The sequence below is a fragment of the Pteropus medius genome, unplaced genomic scaffold, assembly GCF_902729225.1.
Source record: "Pteropus medius unplaced genomic scaffold, Ma_sr-lr_union100, whole genome shotgun sequence".
NCBI lineage: Eukaryota > Metazoa > Chordata > Mammalia > Chiroptera > Pteropodidae > Pteropus > Pteropus medius.
In genome coordinates, this window is record NW_024353517.1 from 8,989,793 (window position 1) to 9,005,767 (window position 15,975).

Below are 15,975 nucleotides of genomic sequence, written 5' to 3' on the forward strand. Positions count from 1 at the left end.
CATGTGATCACTTCTCACCCTGCCTCTGATACAGAGAGAGGAAGGAAGTCCCTCCCTCGGAGACAGTTTCCTCACCTGTGACACTGGAGAAGGATGGGGAAGTATGGAGTCCAGAAATCAGTCCCTAAGTCAATGGGTAAGGCAAAAATCACGTATGTTAAAAGCAGCCTTGGAAACCCCTAAAATCACCCACAAGGTAGGATCAACATGTTTTAATGCATATACCGTAAGAAGTACATGGGACCTGAGCACGAATGGGAGAACAAATTTATGTCTCCATCAGCCACGGCCTCCCTCTAAGGACATGGCCTCACGGTGGGACCCCAGACTCCAAGTCACCAGCACCATTAAGAATGCACACACCCTCGTGTGCTCTCTCCCAATTTTTCCAAGTCATATTATCACACACTCGTAATTTAAAGAACAAAAAATATATCTCCATATTTTAAGTCCTACCTCAATCATAGGGATGTCTAAAGATTAATAGGGTAAAATAGATGTGAAAGCACTTTCAAAACAGCAAAGTGCTTTACAAAAATATCATTCATCTGACATGTGAACTTCCACAGAACTCCCGGGAAAGTATTTCCAGTATCTAACACAGACAAGGCCTGTCAGACTTTCCAAGCACTCAAAAATTAATAGATAGATAGCTGGATGGAGCAGTGAATCAACTAACCCTGAATACAAAGTTCTGTTGTAGGTTATAAAGGGGACAAGGTACGTTTCCCGGCCTATCACACAACTTCTCACAAACTAGCTGGAGAAGACACTTCTCCAGGATGCATTATACCAAAGACAGTACACCTATAGGTGCTACTTACACGGTACAGAACACAGCACCAGCAGCAGAGCAATCTGTGAGTTGGAGCCATCAGAAAAGGATTCTGCACAGGATGAGACTTGAACCAGGATTTCAAAACACACAATGCAGGACCTTTGGAGCAGGGGGAGCTCTTAGGAGTCAGTTAGTTATTCGATGCCTTTATTTTAAGGTCAAGAAAACTAAGCTTTTCAAAGGAGCTCTTGGCAGCACCATCACCAAAGACCATGGACCCAGATGGGTCCCTGATCCCTCCTTGAACAATACTTACTGTGCAATCCAGAATAAATCTTGCTTCACCTCACTGGGAATACTAGGAAAACAAGCCTGGTCAACAATACTCACTCCAAAGTCATTCATTAAAGCACCATGAGACAAAATGCTGGACAGCATAGGAAGAGTGTGCATTTAGATACATATACACACACTCTCCATCTTTCTCCCTTCCTCCCTTAATCCTTCCCTCAATCCATGTTTCCTACCCACAACAGAGCTGAGAAAGTGCCAGAAGATCAGTCAGGGAAGAAGACAACACTTTCATCTTCAGATCCTAACTCAAATATTCCCTTCTCAGTAAGGCCTCCCTCCCAGACAATTCTATTAAATGACAACCCTGCTCCACTATCTGACATCCTATATATACACTTTCCCTTCCCTCCCCAGAGTAGAATGTAAGGGTAGTGGTCTTTGTTTTATTCATGCTTCATCCAGAGCACCAAGCACATATTAGGTATTCAATAAAATGTGTATTAAAAACAATGAATAAATGAATAAAAACAGAACTCAGAGAAGGCTTCATGAAGAAGACAACATCTGATCTCATCCTTAAATGATAGATAATATTCAGAGAAAACAACAACAACAACAACAAAACAGAAATTGGCGTGAAGTAGGGACCAGAGTGGATAACACGAATGGCGGAAACAGTGTAACACCACTTAGGGATTCCTTTGTCTGAAATATAAGATGTATAAAGAAAACTAAAGCACAGACAACGCAGAATGGAGCCCCAAATGTCTGGTAAAGCGTATAGATCTAATACTGTATAAATTGGGGTATACCACCCAATCGCAGGCCACTTTGGTGTCCCCAAAGTCACAGAGGCCCTGTTAGAAAGCAAATCAGCTGAGAAGGTGAATGATTCCTGAAAGCCAGTGAAGGTAACACAGGCCTTCAAGCTTATGCCCATAGGGCCAAGAGGTTCTCTGAGTCAAAACCCCACCTCACTCTTCACTCTGCCTTGGCTCTGAGTTAGGCTGCTCAGCTGGGTCTCTCCAGCACCATAGAGCAGTGTTTTCAAACTCCGTTCAGACTTATGACCCGAAATGGTAGGCAGAAACTCACGGTGATGTAGAGGGCTTTTTTATTATTTTATTTTGTTTTTCAGTTATTTTATTTATTTTTTAATGTTGCAAAGACTGCTTTGGGAAACAAGTACATTTCAAAAAGAGAAAAGTCATTACCATGCATAAAAAATAAAGACAGCAGAATGTTGATTGTGGCAATTTAGAAAAGCTGGCACAATGCACCTCTCCAATTCACAGGAAATTGAGAGAAAATATAGTCCACATTGCATGTTAAATGGAGATAACAGGGCCTCAGGATGCAGGCAGTTGCTGAGCTTGCACAGACAGCCTCTGCCCTGTGCCTGCCTGTCCTGGGGCCAGCATCGCCAGGGCTGCCCAGCAGAAACGGGCGACATTACCAAGGTCTGGCGCAACTTCTTCACTTGTGTCCCTGCCTCAGAGGGCCACTATTTCCCACCAGTAATCCACACATCTGAAATAAATCTATAGACACGACAGAGGAACTCAATCAATGTTCTGGTGAGGAAGGTTTTAAATACCAATTTTATTTATTTCCCTTTATTCTATAAGCAAAAGCAGATTGGTAAATTAATCATGTAAAATGATGATTTCTCAAGCGCTGGAGTAGATGAGAGCAAGGAGTCCTAAACTAGAAACAGAAAGGCTGAACTTCATTCCTGGTTTGGGGTGACACACACCAAATGATACTATTATCTCATTTAATTATAATAACATTCTGAATTGATACTATTGTTAGACCCGTTTTACAAAGTAATTTTTCAAAAGTCTCAACCAAGAGGTGGAGCCAGGAGTGCAAATCTGCCCCATTTCTAGGCCCCATGTTCTTAATCCAGATCCCATACCCTCAACTTATCATCGCCATGTCCCTTCCGGTTCTGACCATCTATGGCGTTCATTTATTCATCTGCGTTAAATTCACTCAAATTGAAAGGGTCGGGACCACCAGTCTACAAGCATCTAACTAGCACCCAAGTATCAGAGGAGAATTCCCACCTAATGAATGGTCAGAAGAAGCTGTCCCCCACCTCAGTAGCAAATTAGAGTAACAAGTCTTTTCCACAGCTAAAATCATATCTAGGTTCCATTCTGATTAGCTGTCCAAGGACAGCGAAGCAGCACAATGGCCTCTAACACAGACCCTTTTCCAGTGACTGCCCCTCCTCTACATTCCCCCACTGAAAGCCATTATCACACTATGTCAAGGACAACTCTAAGACATGGTAGTTTCATCCACAAACCAGTGCAATAGCCCAAGTGCAACAGAGGAAAGTATAATCATACAAGGGCCAAGGCCAGCTCTTGGGGTCAAAATACTAATGGAGAACAGAGCTTTAGCGGCACCACATGCAAGCAAGAGCAAATTCAAATGTTTCAAGAGTGTGTGCTGGCCAAGATAGCGTGACTGAGGCTGCAGAACAGAAGCAGATTCCCTGGAAGCAGATGCGTCTGCTTTGCTCTGTGCTCAGACCACCTGAAAGAGTCTCATTTAGTTTCACCCAACACAGTGACAAACAGGAAGTTCCTTCATTGTGGAGGAAGCTTGGTAACGAAACTATACCCTGGATGAAGAGTTGAAGAAACTGGGGAGATTTAGAGAGAAGCTGCCCTGGAGGCCAGGAAGGCCATCTTCAAAACCTGAAAGCTCATAATCTTCTTCCCCAAAGGGATAAGCTTATTATTCCATGCTCACTCTGACTGTAGGATGATGGAGATGGCAGGAAGGTAGAGTTGGGTCTAATAATAGGAAAAATTCCCCAACGGCTGCCACTGAAATATAGAAAATTTACCTCTGAAGGCAGTAACTCTCCAGTGTTAAAGACACTGAAGCCGAGGCTGACAGCCACTGGGAGGGGAGGTTGAGGAGTTAATGAATCCAGATTCCATGATAAGAGATCAAAGCACTGTTGTGGGTTGAACTGTATCCTGCAAAAAAGATAGGGTCAAGTCCCAAATCCCCCCACCCCCTCATCTGTGAAGGGGGCCTTATTTGGAAATAGGATCTCTGCAGATGTTCAAGTTAAAACGAGGTGTACTGAATTAGAGTGGGCCTTAAGTCCAATGACTGGTGTCCTTTAAAGAAGAGGGAAATTTGGACAAAGACACACACAAAGGGAAAGAGGCCATGTGAAGATGGAAGCAGAAGCTGAAGTGATACAGCTACAAGACAAGGAATGCCAAGAAGTGCCAGCCACCGCCAGAAGCCAGAGCTAGGACGAGGCAAGGAAAAGGTTCTTCCTTACAGCCTTCAGAGAGAGTATGACCTGCTAGGTCCTTGACTTCAGACTTCTAACCTCCAGCACTGGGAGAGAATACTTTGTTTAAACGCTATCCAATCCGTGATAATGTGTTACTGCAGCCTTCGGAAATTAATACCTGTACCAACACCTGAACCTGGTGATATTCTATCTATGCCCTAGGAACTGATGGTTGTTTTCCAAATGAAAATTTTGATGGACACTAACACGAATTCTTGAATCAGAAGAATGTCAGTAAACCGGTTTAGTTTTTTTTTTTAACTCATTCACGTCCTTATCAAACATTCGCTGAGTACTAAATACGTGACGAAAATTCTGCTAAGCCCTGAGAACACGAGGATGAAGGAGATGCGATTCCTGCCATTGAGGAGCTAACCCTCCACCTCCCATCATAACGCGGCAGGTGTCTTTACATTGGTGATGAGTGCCATAACAGAGGCATTACAAACATAGAGATAAGGAAAAGACAAGAACGGTCACCCGTAACAGCGGGTGTCAGGGGAGACTTTTACATCTGCACTAGATCTTTAAAAAGTAGGTGTTCTCCAACTAAACAAGGTAGGGAAATGCTTTCTAAACACGACAGCCCATGTCCAGAGGCCTTGTCCTAAATCCTCCAGATATGAGTATATGCAGAGTACAAGGAGGGATGAGAAATCAAACTCCAGAGCTATGCAGAAGTATCTCGACTTGTACATCACCTAACCCAGGAAACCTCACAGGTGCTTGGACAATCTCAACTATGATTTTTAAGAGTCCTACTCAATTACTCCCCCCCTCCCCCACTCAGAGCACTATGTCATTTTTATGCTTCATTTTAGAGTAACTAGACCTTATATTCATCCCTCCCCCACCGCCCGCCACTGGTTATATGCCCACCTTGCAGTTTTCGTGGAGATATCAAGACTTAAAATGCTCACTGATGAAAAGCTAGACAGAAGACACATCAGATGGTTTCCTCGACCCCCAGTAGATTTCTAATCCCTTCATTTCCCCTCACTCTGGCATATGGAGAAGGGAGAGGCAGAGATGAAATTAACAGCTGCTTCTCAACAGTGAAGGAGCATGAGAGGATGTCAGTGTGTCACACTTGTCAGCTGTGAGCATCCTCAGAACATAATTATGTAACCTCTCACGTACAGAGCTTCCCCCTTCCACAGCACTCTCACATGTCACTGGGTTTTGTTCTTACAGCAACCGAGAGAGTTGAGCAGTGTCGATGAGGCTGGGAGGAGGCCCTGGGGTTAGGTGAACCGCAAATTAGAGGCTGACCCAGATTAGATCTCAGCCTCCTGACCTCAGGGTGCTCTTGCCGTCATAGCTTTGTGTGTTTTTCTTCTGAAGCATGTAAAAGGGCTTCTGGGATTCTGTGCTGGGAAAATAGTTCAGCTGGAGTAAATGGAAACTGTTCCAAGCACATGGATGAAGACTCCAGTGGAAGGGCGAAAAGAGCAAGTCCCGCTGTCCATCTTACAAGTAAGAGACATTTATACATAAGATCAGAATCACCACGCCTCCCCACATTGGTTTGGGGTCTTAAGAAATGATTGATGATAAAGTAGGAATTCAAGTTGTGGGATGCGTGTAGCTGTGCTGGAGCTCAGGGACGTCCTGCTCTACAGGGCCCCTCCGATTCCTCTCTTTATCCCACGCCCGCTATGCTTCTATGTTCGATATATGACTATATCTGTCTAACTTGTCTTGCATTTCCCTGAAGACAATGCCTGCTTTTGAGGCATTTGGGTAATCACATGAAACATAAGGACATAAAACAACAACAACAACAACAACAACAACAACCTGTCCTCACATCAGGTATAAGAAAACTCAGAAGGAGAGAAAAAGTTCCCATCTTCAGGAGAGAAGAGTTCACTGCTTTCTGAAGAAATTGCTGCAATACCCTGTATAACCACCTTCTCTGACCATCTCTCTCCTCCCGCCTCATACACCTAGAAACAGATGTCAAGCGCTGTATGAGTTTTCCCACCTCCCAGAATAGAGAGGGAACAGAGAGGGACAGTGTAAACCCGCTTCCCTTCCCCCTCATCTCCCTTTCTTGAAGACATGCATATCTATCATTTGGTGTGAAGCTACAGGTTGAAGAGACAATAAAAATAAACCGAGGACATATTGAAACATTAGGTTATGAAATGACTGACTTTCAAACTGTAGTATGTCAGTGGCCTAATAATTAGCGGGAGAATCGCTGGGGTGAAGGGAAGAAGAGGCAGCTTGAACAAGCAATGGAATCCTCAGTCCCTTCCACCCCGTTCTCCCCACCCCTTCCAAGGAGGAGAAGCAACAAACAAAGGGATACTCCACAACACAATCCTAACAGGCTTGTTCCCTTTGCTCTTGGCTGAAGGAGTCCCGGCAGAGCCAAGCGATCTGTGGCTGATGCAAAGCAGCTCTCTAAAAACTGACAAGTAGCATTTTATCAGCCTCTTATTTGCAAAGAGGAAACCATACACCTTGGCTCACCCTGCTCTGGGCCCCCGAGGCTCACTATACAGTATAAAAGGAGGAGAAAAGGTGGTAAGTACAGGTATTCTGGATGGATTAGGGCATGGACTTTTATCCTGGTCCTTGTTTGTTTTCATGTTATTTCTGAAAAGACGGCTCTGAGAAATTAGATCAATCGCTGCTTCTTTGGGGGCCTCGGGTTATTTCAGCTGTGACTAGAAGACGTCCTCTTCCCCTGAATCTAGGTGAGCGCTGTGACCTCTTGATCACCAAAAATACTATGTAAGGGACGCTTTGCAGGTTTTGAGGCCCAGACCTAACGAAGCTTGCAGCTTCTCCTTCCTGTCTCTTGGAGCATTCTCTCTGGGAACCTTGATCTTCCTTGTAAAAAGTCTGACTTACACTGAGGCTGCCATGCTATGAGAAAGGACCAGTCATCACATAGAAAGACTGGAGGTAGAGGAGACACTGGAAGGAGTGACAGAAAGAAATGTCTGGCCAGCTCCCAGCTGAGGAACCATAGCCAGATAACAATTACAAGCCAGCCCCTCCGTGCCCTGTCTGAATTCTTGCCTCACAGACTCATCAGCTACAAGTTATTATTTTAAGCCACTAAGTTTTGGGGTAGTTTTTGTGCAGCAGTTGGAAACTGAAATGGGAATCTATAAAAGCCCTCCCAGCTTTAACAATTCTGATTGTGACCTTTGTGCATCTCTATCATCCTCCACTTCTTACCCCATCTCACTAAAGCAACTAGATCCAGAAGTTAGAAGGTTTGGATGCATGTTTGTGTCGCGTCTTCATTGTCTGAGTCTTCTGCATCCATCCTCCCTGTAGCCCAGTAACCAGATTTTCATTTGAAGAACTGCCCCTTCTCCACTCTCAGTCCACAAAAGAGGGGACTCACCTCCCATTGCTCCAGGGGTAATCCAATCCCCTGTGTTCAATCACCTGATCATCCCTCTCATCACAGTGATCGATTCAGGGGTAGGTAACTGACTCACTCAGAGTCAAATTTTGCCAGGAGTGCTAGAGCAGAGGCAGAGCTTTCCCTACCTCCCCCTCCGCCCCCCAAAACCCTGACCTACTAGATTTGAAACAGAGAAGAGGCAGGTAGAGGAAGAGCAGGCAATCTCTCTGAAAAGAAAGTTATCACAAGAGATAAAGCCAGGGAAAGGAAAGAAACAAGGATTGATGACATAATTTGACTCTTTTCATCAAGCCAGCTCTACTCCCTGGACTTGTCAGTGGCACAAGTCGATAATTTCACATTTTGTTTAAGCAAGTTTGTGTTGTGCTTTCTGACACCTTGCTAATGATGAAACTCCTGACAGTTAATGGAGAAAGGGGTGTCACTGTTGCTCTTCCCATCCTGGGCAATCAGTCATCGGTGACAAAGAAAGAACTCTTCTTAAAGGTGGGGAAAGACACACAGGCAAATTTTTTAAGCACACTAAGGCTCCAATTTCTGGTCCTTGAAAGGAAAAGATTGGACTGAGCTATGTCCAGAGAAGGAAAGATTCGAACATCCCTTGGATTGTGTGAGCGCAACTCTCTCATGCCATTCACTGCCACACATAATCGTGAAGAGACGGGTGGTAATCCAGTGGACTGGTATTCATGGGTAGCTAAGAAAACTACCTTATAAAGCACAGTGGGAAATGCTGAAACCAATGAGTGGTAAGTTTGGGGCCTATGCTACTAACTGAAAATGTGTTCATAAAATAAAACACTGAGTGATTAAGCAGGCCACAGAGTTGTTGTTAAAATATCTGTACCGTATTTAGTAACAAAATAAGAGAAGGAAGAATAACATGGCGGGACTGGATGGTGGAAGAGATGAACGCAGTGAATAAAACAATCCAGAATCTGAAAGCTGGTTCCAGCCGAGGTCTGATGGTCTAAACATCCCATCTTCCTATCACTAAAACAAACCCCAAGCACAATTATCCAGTCTTCTTATGCGGCTGACCCTACCCAGGCTCTAATCACAGTTGGGTTTCCTGGCTGTGCCAAAGGAGACTGAAAGCTGCCAATTACCCAGATGAGACACTTTGCTCTGCAAACCTCACCCCACAACAGCCCCCTGACCTCAGCTTACACTTAGGGCTATAGCTAGTTCTACAGGAAGAGTAGCTGCACCTGCTGTCATCAATGAGCCTGTTCCAGTCTGCACAAGCAAAAGCCACCAACCTGCCGCTAACCATGAATAATGGAAAAGGCCACTGCTCTCCAGGCAACTACCAGCACTGGCTACAATCTGCTAAACTGAGCTAGGAAAGGAAATCGAACAGCAGGAAACAGGGCGGCTGCAGAATTCACATTATATTAGAGAAATATAACGCAATTCCCAAAGGAAAATGAATTGTAAAGCAATAGCACTTGGATGGATGATGCTTGAGTGGAGCAAGGGGCTGAGATTTATCAAAATGGCTCACTTAAGGAGACAGCCAATAATAATCATCGTGAAATAAATTACACACACAAATACTGATGATCTTGGCCCAGAACTGCTTAAGGCACACAATAATCCCAAAACTGTGCAATCAAGGCTGGTCCTCACTCTCAGTGTACAGCGAGGACCTCCCCAACATGAGTCAGGAAACCTGGATCTGAATCCCAACTCTGCTCCCCGGCTGCCTCCTTGGTAAATGACGCCCTCTGATTCATAAGATGGGTAAATAAACTAGAATCATTAAAGCACAGTGAGCGCAATGAGATGAGCACACTGAATCAGCTGGGGGTTTCAGTCATGCTACCCTTGTCCTTAAAAACACAAAACCCACGTTGAAACTGGCAGGTCCAAAGACAGTTTCTCATCAAATGCCTTGTTAAGGCCAAAACATATGACTTCCAAACTGAGTCCGAACTAAGAAGGGTCTCTCGTGGCTGATGTATCTCTGCCTCTTTCTCCTTCAAACCGGTGTGGCCTGATTGGTTATCTCCATCTTCAGAGCAAATATTCGACACAACTTCTCATCCAAACATGACTCATTTATCATCAGAAATGTCTCTAAGTTGTGAGATGGGGATAAAGACCTTTGCTCGGTCAAGTTCAAAGAGTATTATTATAAGGCCATCATGGAGAGTGTGCAAGAGAAATTTTCCAATTATAAAGCTTTAGTTCACATGAAAAGTGAACATGTTCATGAAGCTTGAACTGACTCAGTCACTTCTTCATACAATTCGCCTTCCACCTATCCATCCTTTCGACAATCTCCTAGCATGAAAAATTACAAATATTTTCAGATTAAAAGTATGCAGGCTTATTTGAAAAAAAAGAATACTAACTTGTTAAAAATGATGGTTATCTAGGAGTTGATGGGACCTGCTAAATATGGATCACTAAGGACAAAAAATCTTGACTACTATAGAGCACATATTTCATTTTTTTCAACAAATCTTTCCTGAGCATGCACTGTTTGCAGGCACTGAGCAGGACGCTAGAGATGAATCTGTCCTCATGGGAAGTATTTTCCATAGAGAAAGACTAACATTTTTTAAATAATAACGAGTCAGGGGTACAGATGTGGGAGTGTAACAGTAAAATCTACACTCACCTATGGGAAAGATCTGAGGAATAAGGAGAGGGAGAGAGCAGAGAGAATATGTTCCAAGGTCTGAGGTTCAAGAGTAAGTCAGTCAGGCTAAAGGACCTTGAAGGAACACAGAGTAGAGTAAACGAAGAGGGTGGAGGCAGAAGATGAGGTGGGGAGGTGGGCAGAGGCCAGGCAGTCCTTAAAGACTTGCTAAGAGGAATGATTTTTAATTTAACGATAATGGGAGCCACGCAAAGCTCTGCCTGAAGGAACAATTGAGTTCAATCCAGTCTTCCCTCCCCTCCCTTCTTTCCATCCCCACCATTCAGTCAATTTCACAGCTGAAGAAACCAAAGGCCCTCCTCTGAGCCTCTCCCCTATTATCCCTCCTCTTCCACTCACTGACCTGATGTCCCAGTCTGTGAGCTTCACTCCCTGGAGGCAGAAAACTCCCCTAGTCCATCCCTCCCTTCTCTTCAGTGCTGAGCACATGCCTGCCTAACAGACTTGGGTGCTTTTAAAATGTTTACTTTTAAAACATCTCTGCCCTTGGCCCCTTTACGTGAACAGGTGAATCACAGTGACAAGCACTAAAGAACTGCATTGTCTTGCAGGTTTCCTTACACTCTGACCACACCTTTGTTGTCAACTGTCCCTACAGGAAACCCTCCTCTATTATCTTAATTTGGGTGTGCCACCTACTTGCTCCTGAGACCCTGACTGATGCACAATGTTGAACAAGAAAGTAGTTATGTTACATCAACAGCATGAAAACAACTGTGCTGCATCGTGTTTATTAAGTCAGCTGCAATTTTTTTCTATTAGGTCTTATTCGTTACCTGTTAGTATGTTATCCATCCAGCTATCACCCTGTTCTGCAAATGTCAGCTTCATAAGGGCTGACACTACTATACCCTGTAACAGCATGCAGAGTACCAGGAATCTGAAATATACTGATGTTTGTCAAATGGAAGAATGAGCGAACGAATGAAAAAAAATAGTAAAATATTTAATGGAAGAAAAAAATTAGAAAAGTGAATGTAAATTAAGATCGCCATGTGGATGTGGAAAGGGAATAAAAGAACGAAGCTTGAGTTTTGTTGTTATTATGTGAAGACTGTGGGTGGATTTTTAATTTTTAATTTTTCATTAAATTTGCTTTGTTTATACAGCAATAATACTTTAAAAAGAAAAAATATTTTGTGTCACTGAAACCTGGAATGGAAATGGAAATGTAAAAAATATGCATTTATGTGTTTTACGGGGCCACAGCGTACATTTAAAATAAACTTTTTCAAGAGACACCCAAATGATTAAACATTAAAGTTGACTCTCCCTCTATACAAAGCTATTAAAGAGTAATTAAGCCTTTCCACTGTGTTAAGCAACCACTTGCCTAACAAAGCTGCCATAATCATGTTAAGACAGGGCAGATGGAATCAAATGAGATGCAAATGGGGCATAGTCCCCACATAAATTTATGGCCCACATTTTTACTGGCAGCAGTTCTTCCCAAGCAAAGGACAACATGGCTACATAAATTTATTTCTGTACTTTTTCAGATGCTACTAAACCAACAAAGAAGAGTGGAAACAAAACAAAAAAAGAGTGGAAACACTCCTAGACAGATGCTAGAGACTTACATACCCAACCCAGATTAACCAGTAAGTAGCTGTGTGACCCTAAGCAAGTTGTTCCATGTCTCTGGATTCCATTTTCTGTATGTACAAAATTAGAGGTTCCTTGCCAAACTGGGGAGCCCCTACAGTTTTGACATCCTACACTCACTACCTGTTGTATTAGGGTACCCGATGGCAAAGGTGAAATGTCAATATAATTTTTTGGATGTTTCCTGGGCACTGCCAACTCAACCGGCCCAATGCCAAGTTCTCCATCACCCTGAAACTTTTCGCCTTTGCTCCCCACACTCCTTGTCTGTGAATAGCTCCACCACGCATTCTGTGCCCAAGACAGCAATGTGGCTATCACCTTGGATTTTTGCCTCTCTTTACCACTCACATCAAAAACAGTCAATGATCAATTTTACCTTCTAATTCTCTCTTGAACCTGTCCAGTTTCGTCCATAACTGCTGCTCCTACTCCAGTTTAGACTCCCATCATCTCTCTCCTGGGCTACTGCTGCACACTGCCTTCTGTCACTCATTCTGTTCTCAATGCTGTAGTCACAGTGGTATTCCTAAAGTGCATTTCATTCCCCTGCTTTAAACCCTTCAGTTGACATCTATCTGGAGGATACTGCCCTTGATTTTGAGGTTGGTGAACAGAGCTCTTCATTATCTGGCCTCTTCTTACTCTCAGCCTCCCTTCTTACCACTTCTTCCATTCACTTCATTGTCAGTCGTACTTTGCTACTTGTGCTCCCCCACAGGCTCATGGCCTCTGAACAAACAGGTACAGTTAACAGTGTTGTAATAACTACGTATGGAAGAAGTAGGGCCCGCCCCTACCAAATGTTTGCCTTCGAACCATCCCTCCCCTTCTTCCCATCTCCCAACATCCAAAATGAAGAGAGCAAACTAAATGATTTCAAAAGGCTTTTTGACTCTATGGTGTATTATCTACTTATAAGTTCTCTTCCCTCAGGCAAATTCAGTAGCTGGGCTAAGTTACTATAAAGGTAGACACAGATGAGTGCCTTTATAGACCTTTCTCCCCCTACCGAGAAAATTGGACAGGAAATAAAAAGCTTAACAACTTCTTTGCCTATTACCTTCCACAGAATAAAGACTTATTCAGCAGCATCTTCTGGTCTAGTTTTTCCTTTCATGAAAAAATAACTTTTTATAGCTTTAAAAAACATCCATTAAGCAAGTGAGGCTTTTGAATGTCTGCGTTATATGAACTATATCTTGCAGGAACCTTAAGTCCTAGCTAACATGCATGCTGATCAAGTGGTGGGCACTTCGTGCTGAAGAGCAGGATTACTGTGTCAGCAAAATTCTGAAGAAGCCCCCCCACCACGAAAAAAAAAAAAGACAGAAAGATGCTAAAGAAGCAATGGCCAAACCTTCTTCAGGGTTTCCTTATCTCCCTAAAATTCACATGGATTCTAAAATACACACAGCAGTTACTGGCTAAGGCTAAAGGTTAAAGGCACCGAAATGAACTGAGTCTTGGGGATTAGGAGGGAAGAGCAAGAATGATTCTCTTGGCCTCCAATGCTACTTAATAAAGAGAAGAGAGATTCCCAGGGATCCCAGAGCACGTGTGGCTCTCTTTAGGCCAGATGCCACCAGCACCAGAGCTGGCAGCCCAAACAGCCTTGAAATGAAGGTTTTCCAGGGGTCCCTGAGAAGATGGAAGGACAGGATACATTGACGCTCCCAGAATTAACCAAGACAACAAAGCATTTGAGCAAATGCCGTGCCTGGAACAATCCCCCATTAGGCCTCAAAAAGGCATGTCCTTCTATCTCCATATCCATAGCAAGCTAATTAGTGAAATTATAATTTCTGCTGGAAATTAAAGAGTGATTGGAGAGGTTATGCAAATAAAGGACCTCAGGAGAGGATACTATCCTGGGGCGGGTTGGAAGCAGGGAGGGCCAAAAAGAGGGGTAGCATTTGGAGGGAAAATCAACAACAACAACAAAGAAAAACCTTCTTAATCAACTCTTAGGCAGGAGATCTCAAACTGTTCTAGAGAAATTTCTCCCAAAGCAGATAAATCTTTAACTGATTAATGTCATAAACAATTAAAATAGATCTTTATTGTAGAGAATGCCCACAGAAAGAAAGCCTTTTAAGTTTTCTCTTAAAACCACAGAGCCGTCAGCTTGTGCACCTAGCCCAAAGCCAAATTCTTCAAATGCCAAACTTCTGAGGAGGGGAAGAGGAGGAAAGGGCGAGCTCACTCTGAGGAGTGGCTTAGGATATCTGAGCTCCCTGGAATGCCACTGGCTCCCAGGACTACACTGCAGAACTGGACCAAGGGCTACTGAACCACTGCACAAACAACAAACAACTGTTACAGGCTGCATTCTCCAAAAGCTAGAGCTGAGATGGAATCTGGAGATCAAGGTATTAGAAATCGAAGAGGGTAAGAAGCAGATTGGGCAGAGGAAGAGGTGAAATGCCAAAGCAACCAGACAGAGCCTCGGTCCATCAGCAGGGCGTTCTGGTGTCTGGGAAGCCTTCATATTACTTATCGCCAGATGTTACCAGATGTCATCAGAGGCAGGTGCCCCAGGAAGGGCATGACCTAGGGCAACCAGCTCTCTGAGCAGCTGCTGCCCAGGTGGACCCTCAAGGTGCTGAGAAGCTAGCACAAGACTGTCTGCACACCTCCCTCCACCCAACTGTCAGCAAGCCCTTCCCTCAGAGGAAACCGGAGTAGCGCATCTCTGTGGTTAGCACGCCCACTTCTTCCAAAGACAGATCCTGTCTTTACAGTATGATTAAGTCTAAGAATATTAAATTTTAAGTTGCATTGCTGAGAATTATTAATAGTGAAATACAAACCAATGGAAAATGTTTCCATTTGTACTTTAAGTTGAAAATCATTTTTCGGATTAAAAAAAAATCAATTATAAAAAAAAAGTTGTGCTTCCCCTTAACTGAAAATTATAAAGAAATATATATATATATCTGTATACACAAATATAGATCTAGATGCATATATTTATATGGAGCATTGTCTAGAAGGACATTCCAAACATGTTTAGCATAATTATCTCCGGGTCTACGATTTCAAAGGATTTTTGCTTTCCCCTTACTGTCTTCTAGTATTAATTGAATTTTCTGTAATAAGCATCTCTCTTTATAAACAGACACAAAGATGCAAACTCAAAGCAACTTACCTGGAAGACTTCTATATCCCACCCATGACTCCAGGTGAGACCTGCCACTATAGAAGAAGGAATCTAAGTCTATACAGAAGTCTCAGATCCAGGTGTCACTTGCCACAAAGAGCAAAGGTAACCTCTGGCCACTCTGTATCTCACTTTCTCTACATGTTACCTGGGGAACTCTACAACTCCTTGCAGCTTAATGTTTTATGGTCCGAAGACAAGTGTCAGCCACTCCCTTATCCCATTATTTTTCGAAATGAGAAATTAAATTCAACCGACAAACCCTCCTAAATACCCTAAATACACATATATGTTTGCTGTAAGAAAACTGTACTGACAGCCATGAAGTTTGAGTTGTTAGTTACAAAAAACCCTTCCGAGGAAAATCAGCAGCTCTGGCAGGTCTTTGCTACAGAACTTGCTAAAGTTTGTCAAATGCTGGTCACATCAAGAATAAGCAAGCACATCTGTACCTGTGGAGGCAAACAGAGGGAGGCCTCTGGAGGAATCTGACAAAACAGGCCAATGGAAATCTTCCATGTCAGATGTGAAAATCTTGATCCTGTGAAATTTTATCACCAGAAAGGTATAAATGCAATGTGGATAAAAAGAAGTGGCATCAGTATTTGTCTGTTCTTGTTCCGGAAAGTACTGGTCTTTGGTCGTCATTCTTTGTAATATTTTATCCTTGCCTTATATGCACTGAGACCCAATGGGATTGTGAGCCAAAAATAAGTTCATTCCCACTGCTTCCGAG

The 15,975-nt window shown here is 43.3% G+C and overlaps 1 protein-coding gene and 1 long non-coding RNA gene across 12 annotated transcripts in view; one reads left to right on the forward strand and one right to left on the reverse strand.

Moving 5' to 3' along the window:
• The window catches only part of MB21D2 (Mab-21 domain containing 2), a 98,629-nt gene that overhangs the window by 51,863 nt on the left and 30,791 nt on the right, over positions 1 to 15,975 (reverse strand). The window lies entirely within an intron of this gene.
• On the forward strand, positions 14,262 to 15,831 carry LOC120593042 (uncharacterized). The gene is made up of 2 exons (XR_005650291.1): positions 14,262 to 14,467; positions 15,198 to 15,831. It is a non-coding gene; the product is annotated as an uncharacterized LOC120593042 (long non-coding RNA).